This window comes from Mirounga leonina, unplaced genomic scaffold, assembly GCF_011800145.1.
Source record: "Mirounga leonina isolate KUSES-001 unplaced genomic scaffold, KU_Mleo_1.0 Mir_101608, whole genome shotgun sequence".
NCBI lineage: Eukaryota > Metazoa > Chordata > Mammalia > Carnivora > Phocidae > Mirounga > Mirounga leonina.
In genome coordinates, this window is record NW_023270163.1 from 1,657,824 (window position 1) to 1,678,193 (window position 20,370).

A 20,370-nucleotide genomic window follows, 5' to 3' on the forward strand; every position below is an offset into this window, starting at 1 on the left:
AGTTAAAATACAGATGAGCACAAGAAGTTTACAGAATAGTGAAAGAGTTGACATTACTGTTTGGAGAATAAAGTGATATATCATGGGATTAAGAAAGGGAGAGAACATAGGGATAAAGTAGATGGATGAATGGCCAGTGATCATTCTGAGAGCAGATAATGAAATGTCATGTGAGTAAATGGAAGTGACATGGTTTCAGTCAAAGAATGAAATACTTCAACTTAATATATTAGGAGAGGAGAAGTACCAGGTTATTATCAGGATGAGAAAGTGACCATGGGAATGGCTGGCTCATGTACAGTGGAAGTAAATGTCAAGAAATGAGAAGGTTTAAATATTTTGAGACCAAAGAGTTGAATGGCCCATCTATGTGTTAAAAGAACTTGGTGCCAAGCTGAAATTACGAATAAGGCCAAAATTCTGCAATGAATACGGGGCATATGCAGAATGCTTAGAGGTGACAGCAAGAAGAGAAGTAGGGGGTTATACAACTATTGAACTTTGTACAAGTAGGAGGTTTTGCCAACTTAGAGGAGTATCTTAGTCAGTTTGGGCTGCTCTAACAAAATTACCATAGACTTGGTGACTTAAGCAACATTTATTTCTCACAGTTCTGAAAGCTGAGAAGTCTATAAGCTGTCGGCAGATGTCTGGTCATAGCCCACTTCCTTGTTCATAGATGGCTGTCTTCTCACTGTGTCCTCACCTGGCAGAAGGGGCAAGAGAACTCTCTGGGGCCTCTTTTATAAGGGCACTAATAATCATGCAGGCTCCACTCTCATGACCTAATCACCTCCCTAAGGCTCCACCTCCAAGTACCATCACATTGGGAATTAGGTTTCAACACAGGAATTTTGGAGGACACAAACGTTTAGTCCACAGTGAGGAGTACTGGGATACAGAACAAGTTAGATATCAACTCTACCCCTTAACCTGAGGTAACTGAGAAGTGGGAGAATAAACAGACTCTACTTGTCATAGCTGCTGGGAAGGCACTGTTGTGGACTACAGCCAGGTTTCTGTTAGAATGGGAAAGTCAAAGAGAATATCCTGACAAGTCTCCAAAGTACAAAAAAATAAGAATCGGTGAGACAGGAGGAAGCACAGAACTATATGAGCAAGATAAACTGAGGAACATGGCTTATATTTTTAGAGAAAACTATGGATGACAAGGATATGAGGCATTACAAAGCAGCGAGCTGCAAGTATTCTAATTTGATTATTCCCAGAGGGTTCAGGAAGATGGAAAGACTCGTCTCTCAAGAGACAGGAGTACTGTGGATTGAGGATGATTCTGAGACAGTTCTAGACTGACGTAGGCAGTTCTAGGCAGGTAGTGGGATTAACTAGTTTCCAGGATCCTCATTCTATTTTGGAAATAGGTGATGCACTCTAAGAGTGTAGGTTAAGAAAATCAATAAGCCCTTAAAATAGGCAACCTGATCACTGGTTTCTCTAAGAACAGTATTACTAGTTTTAAATACACATAGAGAATCTCAGAAGGCTTTTAGCATAAAATTTATTTTCCCCGATTTGAAAACCAAAATGTTAAATGTAGAAGGAATTTGAAAGGAAACAGCATAATCATCATTCCTGGTGAGATAAAACTACTTGATATTAATAATGTCAGATTTCTGAGATGGTTGTGGAGATATCAGAAACACCAAGAAACTCCTCTCCCTTCATCTCTTTAAAATATCTATATTAGTTTTCTATTGATTTGTAACAAATTACCACTAATTTAGTGGCTTAAAACAATAAATACCTATTATCTCAAAATTTCTATGCATCAAGGGTCTAGGCAGTTTTAATTGGTTCCTCTGCTCAAGGTCTTGCAGGCTGAAATCAAGGTTTCAGCAAGGGCTGCTTTCCCATCTGAAGCTTGAAGTTCATTTCCAAAATCATTCAAGTTGGAAAAAGTCATTTCCTTGCAGCTGTAGAACTCATGGCAGCTTGCTTCCTCAGGGTCAGCAGAAGCACTTCTCTGCTGCTTCCAGACTCTGAGCTCAGGGAAAGCCTAAGCCTTCTTTGAACGGGCTCATATGATGAGGCCAGGCCCATTCAGGACAATCTTCCCTTTTGATTAACTCAAAGTCAACTGATTAGGGACCCGAATTACATTTGCAAAAATCTTTCTCCTTTGCCATATAACGTAACATATTCATGGGAATGATATTCCATCATATGGTTGGGTTTGGACCACACTCTGGGGGAGGGGATTATGTAAGAACAGGGGGGTATCTTGGAAGCCATCCTAGAATTTTGCCTTAGTATCTAAACAACAAAACTCCAGGTTATCCAAGATTCTGATAGAGTTATCTATAAATAACTACTCACTTATAAGGAGATGAAAAATCTTCCCCTTAACTTCATCTCCTTTGGCTACATATTCCCTCATTTATATGCTGCATTTTTTTTTTTTTTCTGGCCCAGACCCAGAAAATGTTCTATAACTGTGTTTCTCAACCTTTTGGTCTGTTTATTATTACTCGCCTAAGGAGCCTTTTTAGATTGTTTTTCTCTTCTCTAACATCCTGCCCAATACATTTTAAAACCACAGATATATTGAATATCTGATTTTATGCTGTATATCTGTGCTTTATACATAAAATGGTAAGATTATGCTCCTCTTTCTCCATAGTAACAATTTTGTCCCCTTGGGAGTGATAGAGTCCCTATTGAGAAATCATGTTCTATAAGATCAAGGGCCCATTAATACATAAATATTCACTGTACCCTGTTTTTCCTTTTCCTTTTGATCTATAGCCATTTTGATACCTGCTCCCATGTCCTGTTCTATACAATTCCATAACGAAATTCTGTCATGTAAAGATGTGTGTGGTGTGCTGTTAAGCAGGATTTCGATAACCTGTGTCCCAGTGCTGACTTTGCAACTAATTTTCAATGTGACCTTTGGTGAGCCAAGCAAGATTTTGGTGGTGCCATTTCTTCAGTATGTCAAAGGGCACAATCTTATAAGGTAAAACTTAGTTATGGTAGAGAAAATTAATTTGATATGTCTAAAGTCCTGCCTAGAAGAAGAAAGTATAAATCTTTATCACTTTAACAGGATAGATGAGAAAAATGAAGTTTCTATTCCAGGAGCAGGGGTTTAGAGATAAAAAGATGTATAAATTATGTCAAATGCTCTTTAATGATGTTAGAAGTTCTCATTTGAATTCTGTGGAGGTTCATTATGTTGGAAACAGGGGACAAGGATAGCACCTGTGATCATAAAACAATGACTGAACTTGTAACCAACTAAAGTTCATGGGGCTCTTAGGCTGCTTTTTAACATATTATCACTTCCTATCCCTTGGAACAGATTTGACATCTGAAACATTAGTTCTGGAGCTACCATATTTGTTTTTATTTTATAAAACAAGGAGGAAGCCAAGGTGTTATTATCAACCATTCCCCTAGACAAGTCCATGCTAATTCTTTAGTATACCCTCTAACCACAAGGCATTTAGGAAGTTCTTTGCAACAGTTCAACTAAAACAAGGTTTTTAGCCTCTTCCTCATATCCTGGGTTCCAATACCATGACTTGAGCAATTTCCAAGTATGGGCCAAATTCTAAGATACAAGATTTTTTTTTTATTTACCAACCCTCCAACTTAACATTTTGAAATTTCTACCCGTCAAAAAGCACATGAATAATGACATTTGCTACTATATGCTACCAAGATTTTTGGGAGATTGAAAAAGTACAGAGTCCAAAGCATATCTAAAGAATTAGGTTGGAATTAATTAATATCATGCTTTTAAAATTAAATTTCATGTTTTCTATATCTCTGTTGAAAAATGTTTTATTCTGTCATAGGCAAAATGTTCACCATGTGAAAGCCCCTCTTCTGTTTTCACAGCCATCTCTATAGCTGTGCGATTCTATTTGTCCTGATGAAATCAGCATTATGGTTTCAGACACAGCCAGGATCCATGGTGTATGTAAATTATTCAAATATCATTTTGCACTCAGAACACTAACAACACTATTATTTTCTCGAGTAGCATATAGGGAAATTCTGTCACTGGCTGAAAGTCACACATATATTACACTTGAGTTGATGGACACATTATGGAATTATCCTTGCCATGGTTTAGCAGCTTTGAAACTGGGCCACTAGACTTAAAGAATGTTAGATAAGGATTTCTAAGCATTTAGAGAGCAGAACCCATCTCCTTCAGGTTAAAGGAAAGTTTTGTTTACAAAACACTATTTGCAAATGAAACATCCATTTCAGACCCAAACACTTGATTTATCTCCATCTCTGTGGAGAGCAACATTTGACCTAATGAAAACTGGGCTCAGTGGCAAGATCTGATGAGATAGGAAAGCAAACCATGAAGTTATAGATTTAGGCTTCAAATAAAGCCTTTCTACCAACCTCTGCCCCACAAATACTTCCTTCATTCCATCTGAGATCATCTTTATCTCCCTCTAAAGCACTAATGAAACTGAAATAAGTGACTTTGAAAGCCTTATGAGTTATCTGACATACCTCCATGGATGACTTATTTGGTGCTCTTCGTCAGAGTGTGGCAACAGGGATGGGGTGAAATGATAAATTGCAGAGTACAGGTGATAGGCCATGATATTTTACCAACTGAAGACTCTGTCAAAAAAAAAAAAAAAACCATAATTCAACTTTTCAAATGTGATATTCCTAAAATTGGCCCTTCAATTGACCATGGTGAACATGCCTGGAATGGATTGCTTTGCCTTTAATCACTTCCTCAAGTCTTGTTCATCCCTCAGCACACAGCTCACTGTTTCAAAGTAATCCTGGTTCTTCTCTCCCTTGTACCACCACCATCTCTACTTTTAAAGTAGCACTTACAACACATATTGCAATTATGTTTATACTTCTGGCTCAGTGTGCAAGCTTACAGCTCTTCTAGAGTAGAACCAGTGCCTTATTTATCTTTATTTCTAACATCTTCTTAGTACCTGGCACTTAATATGTGATCATTTGAATGAAATCATATATAAATTAGTGAGTGACTCAAAGTCTTTAATTCTGGAGACTTAGTCTTATCCAAGCCACCTTTTCTATTGGAATAGATCAACTATTTTGCACAGACACATGTGTAGTGATTGGGCAATAAAATATGAACAGACAGATTTGTGGAAAAAATCACAATTTTGAGGGTATTTCTACCACCACAACTTAATTCCATGCATTCTAAAACTTTTTTTTTTCAAAACTATTTATTGAACACCGTGACATGACCAAAACTGTTTTGTTTTGGGATACAGCAGTGAAAAAATAAGACAAAGGCTCCAAAAACATGCAGGTTATAGTAGAGCAGATGGCAATTCATTTGTGCTTATTTTTGCAGGAAGCACTGTAGTAAGTACTTGATGCGCATTATCTCATTTAATCTTCAATACCACCCAAAGTAGCCAAACTTATTCTCATTTTTACATTGGGGACATTAAGGCACAGAGGGGTATATATAATTTTCCATAAAGTTTCAAACTTCTTTCCATGGCTTAAATTTCAGAGCTTTTGAAACATTATAATTGCTGCCATTCTAGCTATGCTATGGTTGCAAAGTTCCTAACATTTGCAGCAAGAAGGGATCTCCGAATATTCTCCTCTAAGATCAGGAACAAGACAAGGATGTCCACTCTCACCACTTTTGTTAAGGATTTCTACTCTCACCACTTTTATCAAATGGTGGTCCTGGCCACAGAAATCAGGCAAGAAAAAGAAATAAAAGGCATCTAAATTTGGTAAGGAAGAAGTAAAACTTTCTATTTGCAGATAACATACTATATACAGAAAACTCTAAAGACTCCACCAAAAAACTACTAGAACTAATAAATGAATTCATTAAAGTCACAGAATACAAAGTTAATGTACAGAAATCTGTTGCATATCTATACACTAATAAAGAAATAGCAGAAAGAGAAGTTAAGAAAACAACCCCATGTACAACTGCACCAAAAAGAAGAAAATACTTAGGAATAAACTTAACGAAGGAGGTGAAAGATCTGTACTCTGAAAACTATAAAACACTGAAGAAAGAAACTGAATATGACACAAACAAATGGAAAGATATTCCAAGCTCATGGATTGGCAGAATCAATATTGTTAAAATGCCCATATTATCTAAAGCAATCTACAGATTTAATACAATCCCTATCAAAATACTAGCAACATTTTCAGAGATTGACAACAAATAATCTTAGTTTGTATGGAACCACAAAAGACCCTGAATAGCCAAAACAATCTTGAAAAAAATAAAAGAACAAAGGTAGATACCATAATCCCAGATTTCAAGATACATTACAAAGCTGTAGTAATGAAACAGTATGGCACCGGACAAAAATAGACACAAGATTAATGGAAGAAAATAAATAGCTCAGAAATAAACCCATGATTGTGTAGTCAATCTACTACAATGGAGGAAAGAAGGGGCTCCTGGGTGGCTCAGTCAGTTAAGCGGCTGCCTTTGGCTTAGGTCATGATCCTGGGGTCCTGGGATCAAGCCCCACGACCGGTTCCCTGCTCAGCGGAGAGCCTGCTTCTCCCTCTCCCTCTGCCTGCCACTCTGCCTACTTGTGCTCTCTCTCTCTGTTGAATAAATAAATAAAATCTTAAAAAAAAAAGGAGGAAAAAATATCCAATGGGAAAAAGACAATTTCTTCAACAAATGTTGTTGGGAAAATTGGACAGCCACATGCAGAAGAAAGAAACTGGACCATTTCCTTACACCACACGCACAAATAGACTCAAAATGGAGTAAAGACATAAATGTGAGACAGGAATCTATCAAAATCCTTGTGAAGAACACAGGCAGCAACCTCTTCAATCTGAGCTGCAGCAACTTCTTCCTAGACACATCACCAAATGCAAGGGGAGCAAGGGTAAAAATGAACTATTGAAACTACACCCAAATAAAAAGCTTGTGCATAGCAAAGGAAACAATCAACAAAACTAAAAGGCAATCTACTGAGTGGGAAAAGATATTTGCAAATGACACATCCTATAAGGGGTTAATATCCAAAATATATAAGGAGCATATACAACTCAACACAAAATAAATAAATAAATAAATAATCCAATTAAAAAAAATAGGCAGAAGACATGAGCAGACATTTTTCCAAAGAAGACACAGAAAAGGCTTAAAAGACACATGAAAAGATGTTCAGCATCACTCAACATCAAGGAAATGCAAATCAAAACTACAATGAGATATCACCTCACTACATTTGGAATGGATAAGATAAAAAATGCAAGAAACAAGTGTTGGCAAGAAAAAGGAACCCTCTTATACAATCGTTGGGAATGAAAATTGATGCAGCCATTGTGGAAAACAGTATGGAGGTTCTTCAAAAAATTAAAAATAGGATTACTGTATGATCCAGTAATTCCACTACTGAGTATTTACCCAAAGAATATGAAGACATTAATTGGAAAAAATATATGAACCCCTATGTCCCCTATGTTTACTGCAGCATTATTTACAATAGCCAATATATGGAAGAAACCCAAGTGTCCATCCATAGGTGAATGCATAAAGAAGATGTGGTGTGAGTGTATGTCTGTATGCGTATGCACATGTATGTACACACAGATACAGACACACACATACACACACACATTGGAATATTACTCAGCTATAAAAAAGAATGAAATCTTGCCATTTGCAATGACATTGATGGATTTAGAGAGTATAATGCTGAGTGAAATAAGTCAGTCAGAGAAAGGCAAATACTATATAATTTCACTCATATGTAAAATTTAAGAAACAAAACAAACGACTAAAGAAAAAAGACAAAAAACAGATTCTTAAATACAAAGAAAAAACTGGTGGTTGTTAGAGGGGAGGTGGGGAGGGTGGATGAAATGAAGAGCATTAAGAATACATGTACCTTCATGAGTACTGAGAAATGCATAGCATTGTTGAATTATTATCTTGTACACCTGAAACTAATATAACACTGATATATTAATTATACTTGAATAAAAAGAGTTCTCTGAACTGAGGATGATAGAGCAATATATTTTTTTCAACTTACTCAAATTAAATTTATTTACCCTTTTTTAAATATTTTTTAATGATATTATGTTATGTTAGTCACCATACATCATTAGTTTTTGATGTGGTGATCCACAATCCATTGTTATAACACCCAGTGTTCCATGCAGTATATGCCCTCCTTAATACCCATCACTGGGCTAACCCATCCCTCCTCCCCCCTCACCTCTAAAACCCTGTTTGCTTCTCAGAGTCCATAGTCTCTCACGGATCATCTCTCCCTCCGAATTCCCCCCATCATTTTTCCCTTCCTTCTCCTAATGTCCTCCAAGCTATTCCTTATGTTCCACAAACAAGTGAAACCATATGATAATTGACTTTCTCTGCTTGACTTATTTCACTTAGCATAATCTCCTCCAGTCCCATCCATGTTGATGTAAAAGTTGGGTATTCAGCCTTTCTGATGGCTGAGTAATATTCCATTGTATATATGGACCACATCTTCTTGATCCATTCATCTGTTGAAGGGCATCTCAGCTCTTGCCACAGTTTGGCTATTGCGGACATTGCTGCTATGAACATTGGGGTGCATATGGCCCTTCTTTTCACTACATCTGTGTCTTTGGGATAAATACCCAGGAGTGCAATTGCTGGGTCATAGGATAGCTCTATTTTTAAATTTTGGAGGAAACTCCACACTTTTCCAAAGTGGCTGTACCAACTTGCATTCCTACCAACAGTGTAAGAGGGTTCCCCTTTCTCCACAACCTCTCCAACATTTGCTGTTTCTTTCCCTGTCCATTTTGGCCATTCTAACTGGTGTAAGGTGGTATCTCAGTGTGGTTTTGATTTGAAATTTCCCTGGCTAATGATGATGAACATTTTTTCATGTGTCTGTTAGCCATTTGTATGTCTTCTTCAGAGAAGGGTCTTTCATATCTTCTGCCCACTTTTTGACTTGATTATTTGTTTTTTGGGTGTTGAGTTTGAGAAGTTCTTTATAGATCTTGGATACCAGCCCTTTATCTGTAGTGTCATTTGCAAATATCTTCTCCCATTCTGTGGGTTGCCTCTTTGTTTTGTTCACTGTTCCCTTTGCTGTGCAGAAGCTTTTTATCTTGATGAAGTCCCAAAGGTTCACTTTTGCTTTTGTTTCACTAGCTTTTGGAGATGTATCTTGAAAGAAGTTGCTGTGGCCAATGTCAAAGAGGTTACTGCCTATGTTCTCCTCTAGGATTTTGATAGATTCCTGTCTCACATTGAGGTATTTCATCCATTTTGAGTTTATCTTTGTGTAGGGTGTTAGGGAATGGTCGAGTTTCATTCTTCTGCATGTGGCTGTCCAACTGTCCCAGCACCATTTATTGAAGAGACTGTCTTTTTTCCATTGCATGTTTTTTCCTGCTTTGTTGAAGATTATTTGACCATAGAGTTGAGGGTCCATATCTGGGTTCTCTATTCTGTTCCATTGGTCTATGTCTGTTTTTGTGCCAGTACCATGCTGTCTTGGTGATCACAGCTTTGTAATATAGCTTGAAATCAGGCAACGTGATGCCCCGGCTTTGTTTTTCTTTTTCAACATTTCCTGGGCGATTTGGGGTCTTTTCTGATTCCATACAAATTTTAGGATTGTTTGTTCCAGCACTATGAAAAATGTCATTGGAATTTGGATTGGGATGGCATTGAAGGTATAGATTGCTCTGGGTAGCATAGACATTTAACAATGTTTATTCTTCTAATCCATGAGCATGGAATATTTTCCCACTCCTTTGAATCTTCTTCAATTTCTTTCAGGAGTGTTCTGTAGTTCCTAGAGTATAGATGCTTTCCCTCTTTAGTTAGGTTTATTCGAGGTATCTTATGGTTTTTGGTGCTATTGTAAATGGAATCGTTTCTCTAATTTCTATTTCTACAGTTGCATTGTTAGTGTATAAGAAAGCAACTGATTGCTGTGCATTGATTTTGTATCCTGCCACATTACTGAATTCCTGGATGAGTTCTAGTAATTTGGGGTGGGTTTTCCACATACAGTATCATGTCGTCTGCGAAAAGGGAGAGTTTGACTTTTTCTTTGCCAATTTGAATACCTTTAATTTCTTTTGGTTGTCTGATTGCTGTGGCTAGGACTTCTAGTACTATGTTGAACAATAGTGGCGAGAGTGGGCATCCTTGACGTGTTCCTGATCTTAAGGGAAAGGCTCTTAGCTTTTCCCTCTTGAGGATGATATTCGCTGTGGGTTTTTCATAAATGGATTTTATGAACTTGAGGAATGTTCCCTCTATCCCTATACTCTGAAGAGTTTTAATCAGGAAAGGATGCTGGATTTTGTCAAATGCTTTTCTGCATCAATTGAAAGGACCATATGGTTCTTCTCTCTCCTCTTATTAATGTGTTCTATCACATTGATTGATTTGTGAATGTTGAACCACACTTGCATCCCGAGGATAAATCGCACTTGGTCGTGGTGGATGATCCTTTTAATGTATTGTTGGATCCTATTAGCTAGGATTTTGTTGAGGATTTTGGAATCCGAATTCCTCAGAGATATCGGTCTGAAATTCTCCTTTTTGATGGGGTCTTTGCCTGGTTTGGGGATTAAGGTAATGCTGGCCTCATAGAATGAGTCTGGAAGTTTTCCTTCTGTTTCTATTTTTTGAAACAACTTCAGTGGAATAGGTATTATTTCTTCTTTGAATGTTTGGTAGAATTCCCCAGGGAATCCACGAGGCCCTGGAATCTTGTTTTTTGGGAGATTACTGATCACTGCTTCAATCTCGTTACTGGTTATTGGCCTATTCAGGTTGTCAATTTCTTCCTATCTCAGTCTTGGCAGCTTATAGGTTTTCAGGAAGGCCTCCATTTCATCCAGATTTCTGTTTATTGGCATACAGTTGCTAATAATAATTTCTAATAATTGTTTTTATTTCCTTGGTGTTGGTCGTGATCTCTCCCCTTTCATTCATAATTTTATTAATTTGGGTCCTTTCTCTTTTCTTTTGGATAAGTCTGGCCAGTGGTTTATCGATCTTATTAATTCTTTCAAAGAACCAACTTCTAGTTTCTTTGACCTGATCTACTGTGTTTCTGGTTTCTAATTCATTGATCTCTGCTCTAATCTTCATTATTTCTCTTCTAATGTGTGGCTTAGACATCGTTTGTTGCTTTTGCTCTAGTTCTTTAAGGTGTAGAGTTAGTTGGTGAATTCGGGATTTTTCTATTTTTTTGAGTGAGGCTTGGATGGCTAAGTATTTCCCCCTTAGGACAGCCTTTGCAGTATCCCATAGGTTTTGGACCAATGTGTTTTCGTTCTCATTGATTTCCATGAATTGTTTAAGTTCTTCTTTGATTTCCTGGTTGACCCAAACTTTCTTGAGCAGAGTGGTCTTTAGCTTCCAAGTGTTTGAATTTCTGCCAATTTTTTTATTGTGATTGAGTTCCAGTTTTAAAGCACTGTAGTCTGAGAATATGCAGGGAATAATCTCAATCTTTTGGTATTGGTTGAGACCTGATTTGTGACCCAGTATGTGGTCTATTCTGGAGAAAGTTCCATGTGCGCTTGAGAAGAATGAGTATTCTGTTGTTTTAGGGTGGAATGTTCTGTAAATATCTATGAGGTCCATCGGGTCCAGTGTATCATTCAAAGCTCTTGTTTCCTTGTTGATTTTCTGCTTAGATGATCTGTCCATTGCTGAGAGTGGAGTACTGAGGTCTCCTACAATTAATGTATTGTTATCAATCTCTTTATTTTGGTTAACAGTTGGCTTATGTCGATGGCTGCTCCCATGTTGGGGGCATAGGTATTTACAATTGTTAGATCTTCTTGTTGGATAGACCCTTTAAGAATGGTATAGTGTCCTTCTGTGTCTCTAATTACAGACTTTAGTTTAAAATCTAATTTGTCTGATATAAGAATTGCTACCCCAGCTTTCTTTTGAGGTCTGCTGGCATGGAAGATGGATCTCCATCCCTTCACATTCAGTCTGGGTGTATCTTTAGGTCCAAAATGAGTCTCTTGTAGACAGCATATGGATGGGTCCTGTCTTTTTATCCAATCTGCAACCCTGTGCTGTTTCATGGGAGCATTTAGGCCATTCACGTTGAGAGTGATTATTGAAAGATATGAATTAAGTGTCATCATGTTGCCTGTGAAGACGTTGTTTTTACGTAAGGAATCTCTTCCCCCTAACTGACCTTAAGATGGTTTCCTTGGTTCTAAGATTTCAAGTTTTACTATTACACGCCGGGGTGTTGGCCTGTTTTCCTTGATCTTGGGAGGGGTCCACTCTGCCTCTAGGACACAAATGTTTGTTTCATTCCCCAGATTAGGGAAGAGCTCAGCTACAATTTGCTCAAATATATCTAATAGTCCTCTCGCTCTCCACTCCCTCTGGGATTCCAATAATTCTGACATTGGAACGCCTCATTGTGTCACTTATTTCTCTGATTCTATTTTCATGGATTCTGAGTTGTTTTTCCTTGGCCTCCTCTTTTCCCTTTTTATCTATTAAATTATCTTCCAGGTCACTTATTCGTTCTTCTGCCTCACTTACCCTAGGTGTTAGATTATCTAGATTGGATTGGATCTCCTTGATAGCATTTTTAAGTTCTGCCAGTTCAGCTTTCATTTCTGCCCTTAGAGACTCTATGTTGCCATTATTTGATTTCTCCATTCTAGCCATTGTCTTCACAATTGCTAGCCTGAATTCCATCTCTGACATCTTGGTTATATCTGCATCCACTTGTAAATCTGCGGCATAAGTAATAATCTCTGAGTCTTTCCTATTTTGGGGGTTCCTCCTCCTAGTCGTTCTGTTGATGGGGGGTTGAGGGAATGTATAGAGTCCAAATTATTGACCAGAACCCAAGCAAGATGCACCTGTTTTCTAGGGACCTTAGGGTTGCTGGCCTCTTGTTCTCCCAGCCTGTCTTCAGGGGTAGGGGCCTGCTGCGCTGTTACTCAGGCAACACTGTTTGGGCAGAGTTGCCCTGCCCCCTGTGGCGGGGGATCGGCTCAGTGGGAACCGTTTTTTGGGGGCTTTTGTTCTCTGGCTGCTTTCCCCGGTGGCTTTCCATGTCTCTTCTGAGAGTCAGAGCAGAAGAGACCGTTTCCAACACTCTGCCTCAGAGCAGAGAGATCTCAGTCTGTTCTTCAGTGAGCTCTCCAGGCCACACTATCTCCATTTCTGTCCGTGCTGCTATAAACTGCAGCGTCCTGGGTTGTCCGCCCCTCCGCAGCGCTCCTAGTCCTGCCTCCAGGTCGGGGCACGTCTCTGCCTTTTGTGCTTCCAAAACCGCCAGCTGCTCCCAGTTCACAGGCACAACCCCACCGCTCTGGGTTTCTGTCCCGGGGGCTGCCCTAAAGTCCTTTCCCTGCTGCTACCGGTCTGTGAGTCTGTGCCCCGTCCCGAGCACGGGAGGCTGTTGTTCACTGGCGGTGTAGGATCCCCACGGCCAGGCTCCCTCCAGCTGCCATTTATCCTCTGATCCCTGCTCAGAGAATCACCGCTCCCTGCTTCATACCTTGAAACCAACCATCTGCGATATTCTGTTTGTAGAGATACAGATTTTCTTACATCTCAGGCTGATTTTGTGGGTGCTCAGAGTGGTCTGTTAGATATCGAGCTCAATTCCAGGGACCAGTTGAAATAGGGTCCCCTACTCCTCTGCCATCTTTTCTCACCCCCTCAGATCAATATATTCTTATAATGCATAGTAAAGATTCCCACAATGGAAAGGAAGAATCTCAGAAGAAAGAAGTTCCTAAATATATCTATCTTCTCAAAAAGAAAACTATTACCATTAGTCAAATCCAGTAACTTGTTTTAAATAAGTAACACAAACTGTGCTATGATAGAGAAAATGTATCAGACCCATTCATTTCTTTTATTAATGTAACCATATTTCAAATCTAGCATAATTTCCTTTTAGACTAACATAAATAGAATCTCAGCATTTTTTTTCAACATGCAATTCAAAGCATCCACATAATGTATTTGTCAATTATTTTCATAGCATGCATTATTCAGTCAGATCTCTGGGACTTAATACCTGTCTGTGCACTGTGACCACATGACTTTAAAATGTTTAATAAAAGCCAATACACTAGTTTGAGAACACAAGACTTGAATAAAAATTTTCCTATAAAGTACTATGAGGTGACATCAGAAAAAGTAATATAGATTCACAATATGATAGCAGCACTATATATTAATTCTAAACCAATACTAATGTATGATTATCAAATTCCTATATGTCTAAATTACTAATTTCTCCATAGCAAAATAACCCTAAAGATGCTCATTTGTCTTTGTATGTCATTCTATCTGCCTCATGTCCCTGCCCTCCCTCTGTTTCTTACTCAAAGAGAATCTACTGTGGTCTGTGTTCCCACTGCATGCTGCTTGCGCTTCTGGTAAAGGCCTTACTCCACAATGCCTGGTATTTGAAGTTAGTTGTTTATTTGTCTGCCTCTCTAGTTAAGTTGTCAATTCCTTGAGGGGAAGGGCTATGACTTTTTTGTCTTCCTCCCCTCCCATGGCCCTTAGCACAGTGATTTACACAAAATAGGTGCTAAGAAGATGTTTCATAAATGAGTGATGATCACTCTACTTAAAAAAAAAAAAATGAAGACCATTAAATGGCATCAATTATTTATCCATATGGAATTTTGCCTCAAAACACTGTAGAAACCTCTTGGTGGAATACATCAATTCTTTTCATTTATTTTTACAAGACCCAAGTCCAGGGATTGATTCAGGAGTTATAAATCATTGATACCCCTAAGCATCTCCCAACTTTAAAGTCATTATCGTTTCTTTTTTATTTTATTTTATTATGTTAGTCATCACATGGTACATCATTAGTTTTTGATGTAGTGTTCCATGATTCATTGTGTATGACACCCAGTGCTCCACACAATACATGCCCTCCTTAATACCCATCACCAGGCTAACCCATCCCCCCACTCCCCTGACCTCTAAAACCCTCAGTTTGTTTCCTGGAGTCCACAGTCTCTCACGGTTCATCTCCCCCTCTGATATCCCCCCCTTCATTTTTCCCTTCCTTCTCCTAATGTCCTCCATGCTATTCCTTATGTTCCACAAACAAGTGAAACCATATGATAGTTGACTTTCTCTGCTTGACTTATTTCACTGAGCATAATCTCCTCCAGTCCCATCCATGTTGATGAAAAAGTTGGGTATTCACCCTTTCTGATGGCTGAGTAATATTCCATTGTATATATGGACTACATCTTCTTGATCCATTCATCTGTTGAAGGGGATCTCAGCTCTTTCCACAGTTTGGCTATTGCGGACATTGCTGCTGTGAACATCGGGATGCATGTGGCCATTCTTTTCCCTATATCTGTGTCTTTGGGTAAATACCCAGTGGTGCAATTGCTGGGTTATAGGGTAGCTCTATTTTTAACTTTTTGAGGAACCTCCACACTGTTTTCCAAAGTGGCTGTACCAACTTGCATTCCCACCAACAGTGTAAGAGGGTTCCTCTTTCTCCACAACCTCTCCAACATTTGTTGTTTTTTGCCTTGTCAATTTTTGCCATTCTAACTGGTGTAAGGTGGTATCTCAATGTGATTTTGATTGGAATTTCCCTGATGGCTAATGATGATGAAATGTCTATGCTGACCAGAGCAATCTATACCTTCAACACCATCCTGATCAAAATACCAATGGTATTTTTCAAAGTGCTGGAACAAACAATCCTAAAATTTGTATGGAATCAGAAAAGACCACGAATCGCCCAGGAAATGTTGAAAAAGAAAAAAACAAAGCTGGGGGCATCACATTACCTGATTTCAAGCTATATTACAAAGCTCTGATCACCAAGACAACATAGTATTGGCACAGAAACAGACCCATCGATCAATGGAACAGAATAGAGAGCCCACATATGGACCCTCAACTCTATGGTCAAATAATCTTCAACAAAACAGGAAAAAATATGCAATGGAAAAAAGACAGTCTCTTCAATAAATGGTGCTGGGAAAATTGGACAGCTATATTCAGAAGATTGAAACTCGACCATTTACTTACACCATACACAAAGATAAACTTTAAATGGATGAAAGACCTCAATGTGAGACAGGAATCCATCAAAAGCCTAGAGAACACAGGCAGTAACCTCTTCGACATTGGCCACAGTAACTTCTTTCAAGACATGTCTTCAAAGGCAAGGGAAACAAAAGCGAAAATGAACTTTTGGGACTTCATCAAGATAGAAAGCTTCTCCACAGCAAAAGAAACAGTCAACAAAACAAAGAGGCAACCCACGGAATGGGAGAGGATTTTTGTAAATGACACTACAGACAAAGGGCTGATATCCAAGATCTATAAAGAAGTTCTCAAACTCAACAACCAAAAAACAAATAAACAAGTCAAAAAATGGGCAGAAGATATGAACACTTCTCAAAAGAAGACATACAAATGGCTAACAGACACATGAAAGAATGTTCATCATCATTATCATTTCTTTAACAAATCCAGAGGACTAGAACTTGAAACCAATCATTAAGTGATCCTGTAACACCAGCCTGATAATAACCTTGAGCCAAAGTGAAGGGTGCTGCCTCAGGATGAGGGGCATGGACTCTGGAGAGAGAATACTTGGGTTCTGAACCTGCGCCATCACTCAGTAGTAGCTCAGAAACCTTTACTGACTAAATCTCTTTCCTTAGAATATTACATTGGTGGAAGAATTTTTGTGAGGACTAAATGAGACCATGCTTGTGAGGCATAAGCACAGTGCTTGACACATAGCAAACACACTACCGGCCACCATCCCTGTCCTGCTTTGTAGACTCCTGATCTCTAGACACAAACAGGAGGAGGGGCAGAGGGAGAGGGAAAAGCAGACTCCCCACTGAACAGGGAACCTGATGCGGGGCTTCACTCCAGGACCCTGAGGTCATGACCTGAGCTGAAGGCAGATGCTTCACCAATTGAGCCACTCAGGCACCTCTAGATTTTAGCTTTTTTGACTCCCATCTCCAGAACTTCACTCTGCTGTCCACCTTTGCTCAGCCTTGCATATCATATGCCAGTGGTTGTGAGTAGGGTTTCCAAATAAAATATAGGATACCAATTAAATTTAAATTTCAGATAAACAAAAAATACTTTTTTGTCAGAAATATGCCTTATATAATATTTGGAATATACATATACTAAGAAATCATTCATTGTTTATCTGAGATTCAAATTCAACAGGGTACCCTGTATTTTTCTTTTATTTTTAATCATTTCCATTTTATTTTTTTATTATTATTATTACACTACATCAAAAACTAATGATGTGATGTATGGTGATTACCCTGTATTTTTCTTTGCTAAATCTGGCCACACTCATTCAGAAACTCCCCATCAACAGAAGTCCCTTGCCTCAAGCCCTCACAGATAAACACAGGGTTGCAGAGTTTGCATTTTAATTGCTGCTCCATTCAGTCCATTTTAGGGTTAGCGATTAATCAAAAATCCAGCACAGGGACCCAGGCTAGTGAGGAAAAGGTTTATTCCAACTTAATGTGACTGAGTTTTTCACTTTGGGAAAACATGGCATATTTGATAAGAACTAGTTCTGTGCCAATTGCTAAATATCCAATTCTGTTATTTTTCTACCCTTACAATATTTTCAGGTGGCTATCTAGGGGTAGCCTATAATTCAGTGCCTGTACATTCGAGAAGCTTTCTCTAAGAAAATAAGGCTGTTTCAGCACACAAACCAATAAAAATAGCCAAAAGCAGTTCAAAGCATTGTCTAGGGAAAGGGTTTTTGGTTACATTTCCAACAAATGGCACACACACTATTTTCTTTTTTCGCTTAGTGGTTCTTGTTGTGCCACAGAGTTTTAGTGTTCCCTTGGTGAGGCATGTCTTAGGCTGGGGCTCAAAGAAGCGATATGAACTCTATTGAGCAGACTCTATTCCCAACCTCATACTTATTTCTGACACTCAGAAATTTTACATAAAAAAAAATATGAAATCTTGCCATTTGCAACGATGTGGATGGAACTAGAGGGTATTATGCTAAGCAAAATAAGTCAGAGAAAGACAATTATCATATGATCTCACTGATATGTGGAATTTGAGAAACAAGACAGAGGATCATAGGGGAAGGGAGGGAAATATGAAACAAGACAAAACCAGAGAGTGAGACAAACCGTAAGAGACTCTTAATCTCAGGAAACAAACCGAGGGTTGCTGGAGTGGAGGGGGGGTGGGAGGGATGGGGTGGCTGGGTGATGGACATTGGGGAGGGTATGTGCTATGGTGAGCACTGTGAATTGTGTAAGACTGATGAACCACAGACCTGTACCCCTGAAACAAATAATACATTATATGTTAATAAAAAAATAAGTTTTACATAATGGATCTTTTTTGGAGTATGTTATGAAGTGCTACAAATACTTAATAGATGTCTGCAGTGTGGAGACTGACCATGTGATTATCTTTAATTTTAGGGGCGCCTGGGTGGCTCAGTCGTTAAGTGTCTGCCTTCGGCTCAGGTCATGATCCCAGGTTCCTGGGATCGAGCCCTGCATCAGGCTCCTGCTTGGCGGGAAGCCTGCTTCTCCCTCTCCCACTCCCTCTGCTTGGGTTCCCTCTCTCGCTGTGTCTCTGTCAAATAAATAAATAAAATCTTAAAAAAAAAAAAGAAACTATCTTTTATTTTATTTATTATGTTCAGTTAGCCAGCATATAGTACAGCATTAGTTTTTGATGTAGCGCTCAATGATTCATTAGTTGCATATAATACCCAGTGCTCATCACAACACATGCCCTCCTTAATACCCATCACCTGGTTACCCCATCTGCCCACTCCCCTCCCCTCTGTAACCCTCAGTTTGTCTGGACTCGGGGAAACAAGCTGATTATCTTTTTAAAAAATGCATGCCTATATGCATGTATATGTATGTATACATATGCACATATATTCAAGACTGGACCAGCTATTTTATTTTTTCTTTTTTAGGATTTTATTTATTTATTTGACAGAAAGAGAGAGAGAGAGAGAGAACACACAAGCAGTGAGAGTGGCAGGCAGAGGGAGAGGGAAAAGCAGACTCCCTGCTGAGCAGAGAGCTTGATGTGAGGCTCAATCCCAGGACCGTGGGATTATGACCTGAGCCAAAGGCAGATGCTTAACCAACTGAGTCACCCAGGTGCCCTGGACAGGCTATTTTAAAGGAATTTTATTTGGGATAAAATGAATTGTATCAATAGTTGATACTGTAAGTTGTTTAGATTCAGAGAGTTTTCTGGATATTCCTCTTGCAGATACTCTACATGGTCCACAGGACTCTTGAGATTTTTCCTGAGTACCCCACTTTAAATAGCTGACTATATCTCTTTCTATCCCCTTATTATGCTTGTGTTTCTTAGTACTTGTTATCTATTAACTTGATATCATAGCATGTATCCTTAAGCATGTAATATCAAGAAGGACAGGGGTTTTGTTTATCTTGCTCATAGGCATGGTCTAAGAGTCTAAAAGAGTGCTAAGTGCATGGCAATCACATAATAAGTATTTTTGAATGAACACATGAATAAAATAGTATGATAACAGCAGCTACTCTTTGTTGAGTGGCTACTATGTGATAGGCATCTGCAAAATGTTTTATGACAGGAGAAATACACGTTTTATTGTTCATAAATGTCCCCAAGAATGGACCCTGGTGACTGAGAGATATTTATTTTCTTGAAGGAAGTAATAATTGATGGTTGTGGAAGGTGAGAATTGAAAGAGCTTTATGGCTCTAAAACAGTTTTGCCTATAACAGAGAAACATATAAAATATAGATCTTGGAAGATCAAGGGGCTACTATTGGGATTTTGGGAGAAAAGAGGCAAGATTAAGATTAAGGGGCACTTGAAGGAAAGTTTTGGAAAAAGAAAACCTAGTGGCTGGAGTCAAACGAAGGATAGCAGTACAATATATGATGGGGATTTTCAAGGGAAAATTTCCAATTATCTTATATAAATCATTCTCCTGTTTCTTGAATCGGATGTTCTATAAATTGTGTATTTCTTATTTGTGTCATTCTTAAGACACACTCTTAAAAGATGGCCTCTGTATTAGCATGTCAACTGGTAACAGACAAACTTTACTAAGAAGTCCAACGGGGTTTTTTGGGGGGACAGGTCTATTTTTCTGCTATTCGGATCCCTTTTGTAACTGATCTGAAACCTACTTGTCCAAAATATGCTCAATGTTATTTAAGTAATATGCTTTTTTAAAAAAAAAAAGATTTTATTTATTTATTTGAGAGACACAGAGAGAGCATGAGCAAAGGGACAGGCAGTGGGAGAGGGACAAGCAGACTCCCTGCTGAGCAAGGAGCCTGACATGGGGCTTGATCCCA